The sequence below is a fragment of the Nicotiana attenuata genome, unplaced genomic scaffold (assembly GCF_001879085.1).
Source record: "Nicotiana attenuata strain UT unplaced genomic scaffold, NIATTr2, whole genome shotgun sequence".
Lineage (NCBI taxonomy): Eukaryota > Viridiplantae > Streptophyta > Magnoliopsida > Solanales > Solanaceae > Nicotiana > Nicotiana attenuata.
In genome coordinates, this window is record NW_017671916.1 from 208726 (window position 1) to 226144 (window position 17419).

The following is a 17419-nucleotide window of genomic DNA, read 5'->3' on the forward strand; positions in this document are numbered from 1 at the left end:
GTCTGATGACCATCATTGCCTTGATCCCCACCACACTCTTCACCCTCTCATCGGGTATAGGCACAGCCGCACCAGGTGCTATCTTCAAGCTCAGGGAAACATCCTTCATCATCTTCCTCTGCATCAGGCTGAGGCATGCCGGGGTCATAACCGCAAACCAATTGAGCTTCACGAACATTCACTCGAGCTTCCTCCAAGGCTGTCTTGTAGACGAAGCCCGTCTGAACCAACTCTTGGACCACCTCTACTCGAGCCTCGGTAAGGATCCGCTCCTCGTACTGCTCTCTTGGAATTGCTGTAAACTCCGAGGCATGAGAAGTGGAGGGCCGTTTGAGCAGTCTAGCATTCTCGCCCTCCGTAGCAGAAATCCACTCAAGCAGCCCAGCACTCTCTCTCTCTCCAACTCGCGAATCCTCTCCTCGAGCCTAGCCTCCTAAGCATCAGCTGTCGATTGAACATTATCCCAGTCAGCACCGAGACTTCTATTCGCCAACTCAATAAGATCAGCCCTTTACCGAGCTTGTTTCCGGGAGCATTCTGCCTCTTCGATCAGCTGTTGCTTACCAGCTACCTCCTCCCTGAGCCCGTCCACTCAAAACTGGCGCTCATGCAATTGAACTTGAAATTGGTCAACTCGACTCTAGAGGACGCGACATTGAGCTTCTACACCCATACTCAACTAGAGTTCATCATCTTTTCTCTTCAATGCCCCGTCAAGAATACTTAACCGATCCACGGATGCTAGAAACTCCTCCTTTTTTAGCTCCTCTCTCAGGGTGGTCACATCACCCCCTCACGGAGCCTCCTTTCAGCCTCCCTGTACCGCCCTCGGTACTTCTCAAACTTGGTCCGCATCTTGTAATAGACCTACTTCCACTTCTTCTCTCTCCGCACACTCTCAATCTCTAGGATAACGGCCTGCACATAAAAATGAAAGGAGTGAGTAAAGTAAAATTCAATACTATGCCCAAGCCAAAAAAATAGAGAGGAAGGAAATGACTTACCTTGAGAGCAAGGCCAGCGATACTCTTAGATAGAGTGTTGAAACTTAGCTCCCCAAGAGTTTGGTACTCAATGTGGAGCAAAAGGGGTCGAATGCATGGATCACATCCATGGTATTCTTAAGCAAGTAGTGATTCACCGGGATCGTTATGGTCCTCCACCCCCCTTCTACCTTCACCTCGATTTGAGTCATCCCGCAATCGATCATCTCATGTTCTTTGGGATCGAAGTTAGAATCGGATTTATCGTCGATGGGCTCAACTTGCTCATCACCTTGCTCGAGAGCATCTTGCATTTCCCCTTATCAGCAGGGCAAGCTTTCTGAGCTAATTCAGTGGACGGACCCTCCTCGCGCTCGGGAAGTATGGTATCTTTGTTAGAGGCCCCCATGGAGACCTCGTTCCCCCCAGGCCATAGAGAAGCCGTGACGTTGACTTCCTCCAATTAAGGCACTTATAGGGCCACCCCAACACCTCCTTCGGCCAGGGTTGTCACATCATTTTACACCTCGATATCGGGGTAGACTTTAGATAAGTCAACCACTATCGGTACACCAGCTCCCACACCGACGCCCTCCTCTGTCGAGGCATCAAATCTATTCCGTGTGGGAAAATATCCTCATCTTCAACCTGGGAAGGAGCCAAAAGGAAAGCAAGCGCAGTGGTCGAACCAGAAGCGGGAGTGGAGGAGGCAACACCCCTCATTCTCCTGAAGGAAAGTGTCGGCACCAGGTTCTTCTTGGCAACCTCCTTGGCATGTCCTAGAAAGGAATACAAAGACGAATATAATAAGATCAACGAAACCGAGTATAGCTTCATTTGAGAACAATGTACCAACATTACCTTTTCGAGGGGGAGCCGATTTGTACTTCTACCAGAAGCTCGAGTAATCTCAGATTCCTACTTTGCAGGGAAGGACCTGCCTAACCCAACCAGCAAAGTGCGTCACCAACTGAAGACTCCGAACAGTAGCTGCAAAATAAGATGAGTTAACTCACGAAGTCAAAATGTACCATTACATAAAACGAAGATAAGTAAATATACTTATGGGTATGGTTATATCTTCTGAGAAGTTTGCGACATCGGCCACGACGGACTCGGTCTTGACGATAAAGAAGTCGAGCCAAAATTGTCGACTACCCTTGTTATCCGTCTTCACGATGAGGGATTTGCTTCCTCGATGGCGAACATTCAACATCATACCCCGATAGAAGTTGGGCATGTACAGATGCACCAGATGTCGTAGAGTGATCTCGACGCCAGCCATCTCGGAAAACATGGAAAGCATTTTGATTACTTTGTAAACCAAGGGCGCGAGTTAAGCCGAACAGACCCGGTACTAGTGGCAGAATTCCTCCACCAAAGGGGGAAAAATAAAGGAATAGCCGATGGTGAAAGAGTGGGCATAAAGGACGCAATACCCTGCACGGTGAGTATACACCTCATTGTTGCCTGCGGTTACAAGCTCCACTTGGTCAGGAATGCCGTATTTGGCCTTAATCTCCGCCAAATGCTTGGCCGTCAGAGAAGACCGAAAAACCTCAGTCACCGCCTCAGGTTGCCGCTAAAGGTGCGATTTTGCATCTGGGTTGCGAGGAATTATCTCTTCCACCAAGAGAAGAGCCTCTGCATTAACGGCGGTGGTGGTGACTTCCCCGCGGTCAAGGGCCGCAACCACCAGCGGGGTAGCCGGAGCGGCTGCTTTCTTTAATAGTATATGGTAAATACAGGCCTCAAAGTGCTAGATCTATGTCATGGCCCAATACCTCCCTCCGTGAACTGTCGTGACGGCACCTAGTCTCTACGACTAGGTAAGCCTAACACATTGCGGAAATAAAAACAAAAGCATGAATATTAGCTATTGGAAATACAACTAACCATTAAGCAACTAAATGCCACTCGGCATATACAGTTAACACTTCAGAAAAAAGTACCAAACAATACCCGGAACCCGGAAACTCGCAGGTCACAAGCTACTAATATGTTCTAACTGTTCAATACATCATCTCTGCAGAAAGAAAGAGAAATGAACATAAGGGGGTAGAGGGGGGCTCCAAGGATCTGCGGGGGCGGGCAGATGTACCTTGAAGTCTCCAACAGACAGCAGCGACTGCAACTAGGGATGAGGGTGGTACAATGAACTTGGATCTGCACACGAAAAACATGTGCAGGAGAGGGCATGAGTACACCACAGTGGTACCCAGTAAGTGCCAAGCCTAACCTCAGTCGAGTAGTGACGAGATCAGGTCAGGGCCCTACTGGTGTTTATATATATATATGTATAATAAATTAAAACAGTAAGAAATATTACAGTAAGATTAAATACTAACAGTCAACAAAATGAAATCACTGAAAAACACCACAACTCAGTACACAGAGATAGCAACAGGGAAACTCCCAGGATACCGTCTCGTAGTCCCAAACGTAAATGTGCAGGGGGATCTCCCGGAATACCGCTCCGTAGTCCCAAAGTAAATATATCCAGTACAGGAGATCTCCTAGGATACCGTCCCGTAGTCCCAAGTATAAATGTGCAGGGGGGTCTCCCGGAATACCATCCCGTAGTCCCAAAGTAAACATACCGCTCAATCAATATAAATAACAGTTTCAACATCAAATGCTATAATTTAAATTAAATTCATATCAAAGAAGATAGGCAATCCTTACTCTAAACATGGTGCGCAGAGTCCAGGTAGGCGGTTAAGACAGTTAAGGCACGTAAGAATGCTTCTCTAAGCTAAACAAGATGGCTACATATACTAATATTGCTCAATTAAAGAAAACCATAGATATTTACTTAATGAAACGGGATTCTTTTTAACCAATAACACGTGCACACACTCGTCGATTCCCACACAAGGTTAGGCAAGCCACTTACCTGGAACCAAGCTCAAATCAATCCGAAATCACGCTCTTGCCACGAGTATCCAACTCCGAGTGGCCCAAATCTAATCAAATCAATTACATAACGTAAATAAAGCTACAAGAAACTAATTTAGCTAATGAATTCAAAGCTAAGGCAAGAAAATAGGAAAACGCCCAAAAATCCACACCGGGCCCACGTCTCAGAATCGGGTAAAAGTCACAAATTATGAACACCCATTCACTCACGAGTTCACTCGTACAAATATCATCCAAATCCGACGTCTAATTCCCATTCAAACCTTAGATATTCAATTGGGGAACTTTTTCCCCCATTTCAAAACTTCCACCCTCAAATTCCTTAATTAGATGAGGAAAACAACAATAGATTAATGTAATACGATCAAAATAGAGTTAGAATTAGCTACCCAATACTTCTCCCTCAAAATCCCTCGAGAAATCGCCTCCCACCGAGCTCCAAATCAAATTTTGTGTTATGAAATTTCAAACCCTCGAAGTCCTCTTTTCTGCCCAGCGGTTTTTGCTTCTGCGCTCCCAGGACAGCACCTGCGGTCTCGCTTCTATGGCTAGGGCTCCGCATTTATGGAATTTCATTAATTCCCCAAAGTCCGGACCTGCACTCATTTCTTTGCTGATGCGGCTCTTGAGTCGCATTTGTGACCACTAGCCCTCATGCATCAAACCACACCTGCGACCTCTTCCTCGCTTCTGCGAGGCCGTACCTGCGGGCTTCCGACCGCAGGTGCGAAAACACCAGAACCAGCAAAGTTCAGGTTTTGATCAAGTCCAAATTTTCATCCGTTAAGCACTCGAAACTCACCCGAGGCACCCGGGACCTTAACCAAAGATACCAACCAATCCTAAAACATCATATGAACTTAGTCGAGCCCTCAAATCACTTCAAACAACGCTAAAACCACGTATCACCCTCCAATCCAAACTTAATGAACTTGAAATTTCAAAATTCTACAACTGATGCCAAACTGACCAAACCACGTCCGATTGACCCCAAATTTTGCACACATGTCATATTCAACACTACGGACCTACTCCAACTTCCAGAATCGGATTCTGAGCCCGATATAAAAAATACCACTATCGGCCCGAATCTCCAAAAATTTAACTTTCGCCATTTCAAGCCTAAATAAGCTACCGAACTCAAAAACACAATCCGGACACAACCCTAAGCCCAACATCACCCAACAGAGCTAACGGAATCGACGTAAATTCCATTCTGGAGCAGACTTCACACTGTTCTGACTACCGTCCAAATTCTAAGACTTAGGCTCTCATTTAGGGACTAAGTGTCCCAAAACACTACGTAACTAAATATGAATCATCCCGGAAAATCACAATAGCAGAAAAAGATACGGGGAAAGCAGTTAACAAGGGATAGGGGTGTTAATTCTCAAAATGACCGGCCGGGTCGCTACATCCTCCCCCTCTAAAAATATTCGTTCGTCCTCGAACGAGCATAGTGACATACCTGACTGGTGAAAAGATGAGGATAACGGCTACGTATATCCTACTCGGTCTCCCAAGTCGCCTCCTCGACCGACTGACCCCGCCACTGAACCTTTACTGATGTAATACAATTCGACCTCAGCTTTCGAACCTACCTGTCCAATGTAGCCACTGGCTCCTCAACATAAGATAGATCCTTGTCCAGCTAGACTGAACTAAAATCCAACACGTGCGATGGATTACCGTGATACCTCTGGAGCATCGAAACATGAAATATCGGATAAACTCCTGCCAAGCTAGGAGGTAAGGCAAGCTCATAGGCAACCTCCCCAACACGCCGCAACACCTCAAAGGGGCCAATAAACCTTGGTCTCAACTTGCCCCTCTTTCCAAATCTCATAACGCCCTTCATAGGCAAAACCCAAAGCAAGACCCGCTCTCACACCATAAATGAAACATCGCAAACTTTCTAGTTCGTATAACTCTTCTGTCTGGACTGGGCTGTGCGAAGTCTATCCTAAATCCCCTTAAACTTCTCCAAAGCGCCATGAACCAAGTCTGTGACCAATAATCTAGCTTTCTGGCTTGAACCAACCTACTGGGGCCTACACCGCCCATCATACAGAGCCTCATACGGTGCCATCTGAATATTGGACTGATAACTGTTGTTGTAGGCAAACTCCGCAAGTGGAAAGATCGGATCCCAAAGACCTCCAAACTCCATCACACACGCACGGAGCATATCCTCAAGAATCTGAATAGTGCGCTCGGACTGTCGGTCCGTCTGGGGGTGAAATATTGTGCTAACTCCACCCGAGTACCCAACTCATGCTGTACGGCTCTCCAAAAACCGTGATGTAAACTAAGTACCTCTATCTGAAATGATAGAAACTGGAATACCATACAAGCGAACAATCTCTCAGATGTAAATCTCTGCCAGTCGCTCTGAAGAATAGGTTGTACACACAGGAATGAAGTGTGCGGACTTGGTCAACTGATCCACTATCACCCAAATACCATCGAACTTCCTCAAAGTCCGTGGGAGTCCAACTAGAAATCCATGGTGATCTTCTCCCACTTCCACTCCGGGATCTCTATCTGCTGAAGCAAGTCACCCTGTCTCTGGTGCTCATATTTCACCTATTGACAATTGAGGCATCGAGCTACAAACCCAACTATATCTTCTTTATCCCCCTCCACCAATAGTACTGCCTCAAATCCTGGTACATCTTTGCGGCACCCGGATGGATCGAATACCGCGAACTGTGGGCCTCCTCTACAATCAACTCCCAAATCCCATCAACATTGGGCACACATATCCGACCCTGCATCCTCAATACATCGTCATCACCAATGGTCACATCTCTGGCATCATCATGCAAAACCTTGTCCTTGAGGACAATCAAATTAGGGTCACCATACTGGCATTTTCTGATACGATCAAACAAGGAAGACCGAGAAACCACACAAGCTAGGACCCGACTGGGCTCCAAAATATCTAATCTCACAAACTGGCTGGCTAAGGCCTGAACATCCATTGCCATAGGTCTCTCCGTTGCTGGTAGATAAGCCAAACTTCCCAAACTCTTCGCCCGGCGACTCAAAGCATTGGCCACCACATTGGCCTTCCCCGGGTGGTACAAAATAGTGATATAATAATCCTTAAGCAGCTCTAACTACCTCCTCTGTCGCAAATTAAGGTCCTTCTGCTTGAACAGATGCTGCAAACTCCGGTGATCAGTATAGATCTCACAAGGAACACCGTACAAATAATGACGCTAGATCTTCAAGGCGTGGATAATAGCTGCTAACTCGAGATCATGGATAGGATAATTCTTCTCATTCACCTTCAGCTTCCTAGACGCATAGGCAATTACCCTACCGTCCTACATCAACACCGCTCCAAGGCCAATCCTCGAGGCATCACAATAGGCAGTATAAGACCCCGAACCTATAGGCAATATCAATACTAGGGTTGTAGTCAAAGCTGTCTTGAGCTTCTGAATGCTCTCCTCACACTCTTTCGTCCACCTTACGGAGCACCCTTCTGGGTGAGCTTGGTCATAGGTGCTGAAATAGATGAGAATCCCTCAACAAATCGATGGTAATAACCGGCCAACCCAAGAAAACTACGGATCTCTATAGCTGAGGATGGTCTAGGCCAACTCTGAGCGGCTTCCACTTTCTTCGGATCCACCTTGATCTCTTCACCCGATACTACGTGACCCAAGAATGCCACGAAATCCAACCAGAACTCACATTTCGAGAACTTCGCATATAATTTCTTTTCTCTCAAGGTCTGAAGCACTGTCCTCAGGTGCTGCTCATGATCTTCTTGACTCCTGGAGAACACCAGAATGTCATCAATAAAGACAATGATGAACGAGTGAAGATATGGCCGGAATACACTGTGCATCAAATGCATAAATGCTTCAGGGGCATTGCTCAGCACAAAAGACATAACAAGGAACTCGTAATGACCATACCGAGTCCTGCAAGTAGTCTTCGGGATATCTGGCTCGCGAATCTTCAACTGATGATAACCTGAACGCAAATCAATATTAGAAAACACTCGAGCACCCTGGAATTGATCAAACAGGTCATTAATACGAGGCAAAGGATGCCAGTTCTTCACTGTAACTTTGTTCAACTGGCGATAATCAATGCACATACGCATAGAACCATCTTTTTTATTCACAATTAAGATAGGAGCACCCCAAGGTGACACACTGGGACGAATGAAGCCCTTATCAAGCAATTCCTATAATTGTTCCTTCAACTCCTTCAACTCAGGAGGAACCATACGATAAGGAGGAATAGAGATAGGTTGAGTGCCCAGCAACAAATCAATGCCAAAATCAATATCTCTGTCGGGCGGCATGCCTGGAAGATCAGCTGGAAACACATCAGGGAAATCCCGCACTATTGGGACTGAATCAACTGTAGGGGTATCAATACTGATATCTCTCACATAAGCTAGATATGCGACACACCCCTTTTCAACCATTCGCTGAGCTTTAACAAATGAGATAACTCTACTGGGAGTGTAATCTAAAGTACCCCTCCACTCTAATCGCGGTAAACCTGGCATAGCCAATGTCACGGTCTTGGCATGACAATCAAGAATAACATAATGGGGCGACAACCAGTCAATGCCAAAGATAACATCAAAATCTACCATGCTGAGCAATAATAATCGGCTTTGGTCTCAAAATCACTAAGAGCAATCAAACACAACCGATAAATGCAGTCCAGAACAAGAGAATCTCCCACAGGAGTAGAAAAATAAACAGGGGAACTCAAAGAACCCCGAGATACGCGCAAATGCGGGGCAAAATAAGAGGACACATAGGAATAAGTGGAGCCTAGATCGAACAGAACCGATGCATCTCTATGACAGACCGAAACAATACCTGTAATGACAGAATCGGAGGCAACAACCTCAGTACGGGCAGGAAGGGCATAGTATCTGTCCTGGCCTCCCCCTCTAGGGCGACCTCTACCTCCCCGACCTCCACCTCTAGCTAGCTGAGCAGGTGGGGTAGCAACTGGTGCTGTGATCATAGCCTGGGGACCCTGTGGAGCACGCTGTGGCTGAGAAGTCTGTGGAGGTTCACCCCTCCTAAGTCTAGGGCAATCCCTCACCATATGGCATGTGTCTCCACACTCAAAACAAGCTTTGGGAGGGCATGGCAGTTGTGACTGGCTCGGGCCAGGTCTACCAGACTGACCACTGAAAGCACTCCGTGTAGGAGGCGCACTAGATACTGGAGGTGCATAATAAGGCTCCTGAGGTCTAGGAGGAGCTGGAATACCACTGGCTGCTGGAAGAGCTGAATGAATGGGGCGACTCACATAACCCCTACCATGACGAACTACAGCTGGGGCACGGGCACCAGAATAATGGCCCGACTCTCGAGACCTCTTTGACTCTCTCTCCTCCCTATCCCGAGCAAGCATACCCTCTACTCTCCTAGCAATACTCACCACCTGTTGATAGGCGATATCCATCTCTAGCTCCCGGGCCATGCTAGACCTGATATTGGGAATGAGCCCCTCAATAAACCGGCAAACTCTCTCACGAACTGTGGAAACCAAGGCCAGTACATGTCTAGCCAAATCACTGAAGGGGACAGCATACTTCGAAACGGTCATAGTACCCTGGCGCAAATCCTCAAACTCCATGCGCCATGCGTCCCTGAGGCTCTGAAGGACATACTCCCTCAAAAACATATCCGAGAACTAGGTCCATGTAAGGGATGCCTCAACCGGACTATCCAACTCAAAAGTACGCCACCACTAATAGGCTGCCCCTCAAAGCTAGAAGGCAGTGAAAGAAACCCTACTCGACTCTACTATGCCCAAAGTGCGGAGGATACGGTGAGACTCCTCCAGAAACTCCCTGAGCATCATCTGATGCTAGTCCACTGAATGTAGGAGGATCATACTTCTTGTACCTCTCAAGTCTCCGTTGCTCCTCCTCTGAAGCAGCTGCCCTACCTTCGGGCTGGACTGGGGCTACAAGCGGTACCGGTATAACCTCTAAGATCTGATCAACCTGAACCCGCTGCTCTGAGGTGCGGGCGGCAGGAGTCTGAGCTCCTCCCCCGGCCTAAGATGTGGCTGCAGTAAGGGGAATCAACCTTGCCTGAGCTAAAGTGTTGTACATGCTCATGAATTGTGCAAGGGTCTCCTGGAGAGCTACAGTAGTACTAGTAGGCGTATTAGGCTCCTGGGCTCCGGCTGGAGCTACTGGTGGCTCCTCTGTAGCAGCTCGCGCGGGTGCTCTAGTTGCACCACGTGCGCGTCCTCGGCCTCTACCCCGGTCCCGGCCTCTGGCGGCTCTAGCAGGAGCGCGAGTGCCTGGTCATCTCCTATAGCATGTGTCCTCACCATCTGTGAGAGAATAGAAGACAGAAGTTTAGAATTTTCGAAGTCAATAATCTCGCACGACAAGGAATCAAATGAAGAGTAATTTTCCTAACAGCTCCATAGCCTCTCGAAGATATGTACAAACGTCTCCGTACCGATTCACGTGACTCTATTAAACCAGCTTGTAACTTACGACTCCTATGAACCTAGAGCTCTAATACCAACTTGTCACGACCCAATTCCTCCCTCCGTGAACTGTCATGACGGCAGCTAGTCTGTACGACTAGGTAAGCCTAACACATTGCGAAAATAAAAACAAAAGCATGAATATTAGCTATTGGAAATACAACTAACTATTAAGCAACTAAATGCCACTCAGCGTATATAGTTAACACTTCAGAAAAAGTAATAAACAACACCTAGAACCAAGAAACTCGCAGGTCACAAGCTACTAAGATGTTCTAACTGTTCTATACATCATCTCTACAGAAAGAAAGAGAAATGAACATAAGGGGATAGAGGGGGACTCCGAGGATCTGCGAGCGCGGGTAGATGTACCTTGAAGTCTCCAACAGGCAGCAGCGACTGCAATTAGGGATGAGGCTGGTGCGATGAACCTGGATCTGCACACGAAAAATATGTGCAGGAAAGGGCATGAGTACACCACATCGGTACCCAGTAAGTGTCAAGCCTAACCTCGGTCGAGTAGTGACGAGATCAGGTCAGGGCCCTACTGGTTTATATATATATAATAAAGTAAATAAGAAATATTGAAGTAAGATTAAATACTAACAGTCAACAAAATGAAATCACAGAAAAACACCACAACTCAGTACACAGATAGCAATAGGGGATCTCCCATAATACCATTCCGTAGTCCCAAAGTAAATATATCCAGTACATGGGATTTCCCGGGATACCGTCCCGTAGTCCAAAATATAAATATGCAGGGGGATCTCCCAGAATACATTTCGTAGTCCCTAAGTAAACATACCGCTCAATCAATATAAATAACAGTTTCAACAAGAAATACTACAGTTTAAATTAAATTCATATCAAAGAAGACAGGCAATCCTTACTCTAAACATGCTGCACAGAGTCCAGGTAGGCAATTAAGGCAGTTAAGACAGTTAAGGCACGTAAGCATGCTTCTCTAAGCTAAACAGGATGGCTACATATACTAATATTGTTCAATTAAAGAAAAACATAGATATTTACTTAATGAAAACGGGGTTCTTTTTCAATAATTAGCATGTGTATGCACTCGCCACCTCACGTACACGGCATTCATATCACAACAGTACCAAATCCTAAGAGGAGTTCCCCAACACAAGGTTAGGCAACCCACTTACCTCAAACCAAGCTCAAATCAATCCGAAATTACGTTCTTGCCACGAGTATCCAACTCCGAGTGGCCCAAATTTAATCAAATCAATTACATAACGTAAATAAAGCTACAAGCAACTAATTTAGCAAATGAATTCAAAGCTAAGGCAAGAAAATAGGAAAACGCCCAAAAATCCTCTCCGGCCCACGTCTCGAAATCGGGTAAAAGTCATAAATTATGAACACCCATTCACTCACGAGTTCACTCGTACAAAAATTATCCAAATCCGACGTCTAATTTCCATTCAAATCTCAGATTTTCAATTGGGGAATTTTTTCCCCATTTCCAAACTTCCAGCCTCAAATTCCATAATTAGATGAGGAATACAACAATAGATTAATGTAATATGATCAAAATAGAGTTCGAATTAGTTACCCAATAGTTCTCCCTCAAAATCCCTCGAGAAATTGCCTCCCACCGAGCTCCAAATCAGATTTTGTGTTATAAAATTTCAAACCCTCGAAATTCTCTTTTCTGCCCAGCAATTTCCGCTTCTACGCTCCCAGGACCGCACCTGCAGTCTCGCTTCTGCGGCTAGTGCTGCGCATCTACGGAATTTCATTAATTCCCCAAACTCCGGACCTACGCTCATTTCTTCGCATATGCAGCTCCACTTCTGTGGCTCTTGAGTCGCATATGCGACCACTGGCCCTCATGCCTCGAACCGCACCTGCGGGCTTCCCACCACAGGTGTGAAAACACCAGAACCAGCCAACTTCAAATTTTGCTCAAGTCCAAATTTTCATCCGTTAAGCACCCGAAACTCACCCGAGGCCCCCGAGACCTCAACCAAACATACCAAACAATCCTAAAACATCATACGAACTTAGTCGAGCCCTCAAATCACTTCAAACAACTCTAAAATCACGAATCACCCTCCAATCCAAACTTAATGAACTTGAAATTTCAAATTCTATAACCGTTGCCGAAACCGACCAACCCACGTCTGATTGACCCCAGATTTTGCACACAAGTCATATTCAACACTACGGACCTACTCCAACTTCCGGAATCGGATTCCGACCCCGATATCAAAAATTCCACCGGCCCAAAACTCCAAAAATTCGACTTTTGCCATTTCAAGCCTAAATGAGCTACCGACCTCAAAAACACAATCCGGACACGCCCCTAAGCCGAAAATCACCCAATGGAGCTAACGAAATCGACGGAAATTCCATTCCGGAGCCAACTTCACATTGTTCCGACTACGGTCCAAATTCTAAGACTTAGGCTCTCAGTTAGGGACTAAGTGTCCCAAATCACTCTGAAACTCAAAATATATCATCCCGGCAAATCACAATAGCAGAAAAAGATACGGGGAAAGCAGTTAATAGGGGGTTGGGGCGTTAATTCTCAAAACGACCGGCCGGGTCGTTACAATTTATTATTGAATATTAATGTTGACTATGATTAACCATATTTCTCAACAAATCTTAATTGTGTAAAACCAAGATCTATTTTGGGGTCATACAATTACTCCATGAACAATATCATCAATTACTCATCAAGAAAAAGATAAAAGTAATTTAGTCAAAATATTCTTTTAAAGAGATAATGAGTGTAAAAGCTCAAACATAACACTTCTCACGGCATAAGCATAAATGGGATTGGCTTATTGCATTGTTTCATTTTCATCTCATACTAACGACGTCCTCACTAACTTTAAGAGCCGAGCTTTAATATAAAGACAGGCGAAAAGCTTTAACTTACTGCCTAGATTAAGGAAAAATGATTAGCATGTGGATAAACATGTATTTCAACAATGTATAAACCTACGTATTAGACTCCAGCAACTAAAACTAAACTAATTTATTTCCATTCTTATCATTTATAGGTTAAGAATCTTTTACGCGTGTGCGAGATTCTTCACAATTTTAGAGGCTTAGACGAAAGTAGATAAAAGAAAATGAAAAATAAAGGAATGGAAATTTAGAACAAAGAATTTTCAGAATCACAAATTTGTAACCAAAAAGAATCAAGATGGAATTCGTGACTAATGGGCTTCTTAAGAAAGTGTACAAGATATTCAATCCTTGGACCAACAAAGTATAATTCACTTTTCCGCTTCGTAATTGAAAAATAGCTATTTCATGAAATTTTAAATTTCACGGGTGAAACTTGTAGAATTCCACGATAAGTTTTTGAATTCTTATTTGTGAAATTTAAAAGTAAAAATTGCACGTGGTGCCCTGTTTGGTCGCCCCCATTTAATCTATACCCATTTTTTTTAAAAAGTTTTAACTTGTACCCACTTTCTAAACAACTTCAGCCCCCTTTCTCTGCTCCTTCTCCTCCTTCGTTTTCTTCTTCTTCTTCTTTCTTCTGCTGTTGTTGGTGCTGCTATGAACTTCAGTTCATGGGATGATTGCCATAAATATGTTTATCAGATTATTTAAAAATAAATTATAAACAATTACGTAAGTTAGTAGACAATAATTTGTGATTATTTCCACGTACGTAAGTTAGTAGACAATGATAATTCTGTTATTTTCACGTTTATTGTTTCCAAAATTTGTGATTTAGATACTGTTGGCAATCTGATTATTTATCTAGTACGTTAGAAAGCTTTTTCAAAAACTTCAGCTTATATTGTGCTGAAGTTTTTACAAATGAACTACTCCCTCCGTTTCATATTAAATGAGGTACTTTCCTGTTTAGTCTGTTCCAAAACAAATGACACATTTCTAAATTTGGAAATAATTCAACTTTAAACTCTTTTATTTTACCCACTTACCCTTAATGAGAAGTTTTTATAGCCATACAAATATCATGGCCCACAAACTTTTTACCCCTTAAGCTTTTAAGACCACAAGCTTCAAAAGTCTTCTTCTTTTTTCTTAAACTCCGTGCCGAGTCAAACTGCCTCATATAATATGAAACGGATGGAGTAAATAACTTCAGCATCTTCTGCTGAAGTTTTTGAAAAAGCTTTATGACAAAACTAATGAATCCATGACAAAAAAACTTCAGCTTGTAGTGCTGAAGTTGTTACAAATGAACTAAATAACTTCAGTATCTTCTGCTGAAGTTTTTGAAAAAGCTTATCCAGGAAAAAAAAAAACTTCAGCTTATTTTAGTGCTGAAATTTTTATAAATGAACTAAATAACTTCAACATCTTTTGCTGAACTTTTTGAAAAAGCTTAATGACAAAACTAATGAATCCAGGACAAAAAAAAACTTCAGCTTATTTAGTGCAATTACAAACAAAAACTTCAGCAAATAGAGAACAAAACTTCAGCTACTATGCTTAAGTTCAGCAATTACAAATAAAAACTCCAGCACACTTGCTACTTCAGGCCCGTCTACTAGAATGCTGAAGTTTTGCGTGATTGCTTTTGCTACTTCAACCCCGTATGTTGAAGTTACGTGAAAAAGTGGTTACGCCTGCAAATTTTTTTACAAAGCAGGCATAAATTAATACGTAACCCAAAAAATGGGTATAGATGCAAATGCCCCAATTTAAAACTCCATAACTTTCCGACAAAGCTAGCAGCCTCATAGCTTTATAGGTTAAGTTGCCTAACAAGGCCTGGCAGCGAGTTAATGGACCAAATCAAATGGGCCCCTACTCTAGGCCTTGAGTTCCTGATTTTAGATGAGATGATTCAGATAAATGGCATAAAGCCAATGCCGCCATGATAAGCCGAAAAAAATTAGGCAATCACACGTTTAATCGGCGGCCGAAAAAGAATTAAATCTGCTACCTAATATATAATAAACATATAATATAATATAATATAATATAACATTATATATACTAGCTTTAGTGTACGCGCGTTGTACCTATATCAATGAATATATTATTTTAAAAAATTAATAGAATATTATTAAATAACATAATTGAGTTAATTAAAAAATTAAAAAGTGTAAGTTCTTCAAAATGAATAATGTTAATATTATTATAGATCGATAAGGAAAGAAGTCCTGCCATACAAACTCGAACATATAATGCAAAAGTTAATAGGATCAAACTCTAAAATAAAATGTTGATATAAAATATAAATCTAAGCAACACATGTTTAACTCGATTTTGATCAACCCACCCATAGGTTCTTCCTTCGTGTCTCAATAGAATGTCATACGAAGAATATAGTCTGTCATTAATTTATAAAAATTTAAAGTGAACATAACTCTAATTGAATTCAAAGTTCACTAAACTAAAATTTCGCTGAGGGCCTTCATGCTTTTAATTGACCTAGTTTTAGTGTACGTGCATTGCACGTGTTTATTACGTTAATAAAAAAATTATTAATAAATTATGTTCTTTTTCAAAAAAATCCTCGTGGTAGAACTTGAGCAAAAAAAATATATATCGAGCAAAATTATGAATTAAATTAAATATTATGCCACATAAGTTGCTTCTTGTTTAAGAAAAATTATAATTTAGGCACAAAAAAAGAGTTGGAGCTTATAATATTTAGACAATGTTATTGATTCTTTTCAATCTTGATTTTATATAAGTTCTTGGGTCTTCATTGTCACTTTAATATTATTTTAATCTTCTTGATATGTTTGTTCCTTCTATCTCTTCATCTTAAATGTTCACTGGGCCAACTTTTTTAGCTTCGTCTAACTCCTTTGCAATTAAACATCTTCTAACCTGATAACCTCTATTTATTATGTTAGTCTTAAAGGTTTGCGCTTTGCGCGTGTATCCAGATAAATAATATAAAATTCAAAAAATACTTTTATTATGATTCTTCAAAGAATTATCAAATAATATATTAAAAATTTATTAATTTTTTTCAAATAAAGAGGTTGGCATATTTTCCATTTTAATAATTTGCTTATTAAAAATCGTTTGGTAAGGATATTAATTTAACTCATTGGATCTTGATAACTAATTTTTTAGCTAAAATAATAGATATTGTCATAATAAATTATAAGTTATAAGGAGAGGTCTGCTTTAACATTCTTTACCTAAAATTGAAGGTCCGAAAGTTCCATCAGATTTATAAGTATTAGTTTTGATTTTAATTTGATTCTGGGAAAATTGGTTTTGAGTTTAATTTTTGAATAAACTATTTTTTTGTATTATATTGTATCTGAAATGCAGATGGCTTATTCATCTATTTATTTTTTGAGTAACTGCCGAAGGTTTATTATGAAAATACTATATTAACATTAGTTTGGTAAATTAGGTTAAGAAGCCACGAATCGATGCAGGTTCTTTATTAATAGTTTTCATTTAAGAAAGAATTATGGGTCCTTCTGTAATGACATGTTGAATGAATTATATATATAGGTAAAATGTTATATGAGTTTAAATTAAATACCTAAATATTAGGAGTTTATATATAGTTCAAATAAATAAAAGTTTAATGTCAAAGTCCTAAATATTAGGAGAATAATCAAATGACTATTTTATCCAATATGAACTTTATTTTTAAAGGGCAAAAAAGGCGAACGACATTTCGCTAATGGCCTTCGTGCTTTTAATATAGCATAGATTGTTGAACTCTTTTACTACTCCACTCCTAAATACTAAGACTTGTATTACCCAACATGAATCTGATACTCTTAGACTATTAATTGGGACACATTGGTCTGATAATTCCTTTTCACTGGCCATTGCAGGTGTACCTAAAATAAAGCATGCATAAGAGTTTTACAAGTTATCAAAGTGACTAATTCAATAATTGATTATTTTTATGATATAAGAAATATTGTTTACCTGAACAGAGGTAATTGTTGAAATCTGAGTGATTCAAGCATGGCAATTGCAAATAACACAATTATAAATCATGTAGTATTAATATTACACATAATTGAAAGAGATAGACTACTTTTTTTTTTTTTTTTTTGGTAAAA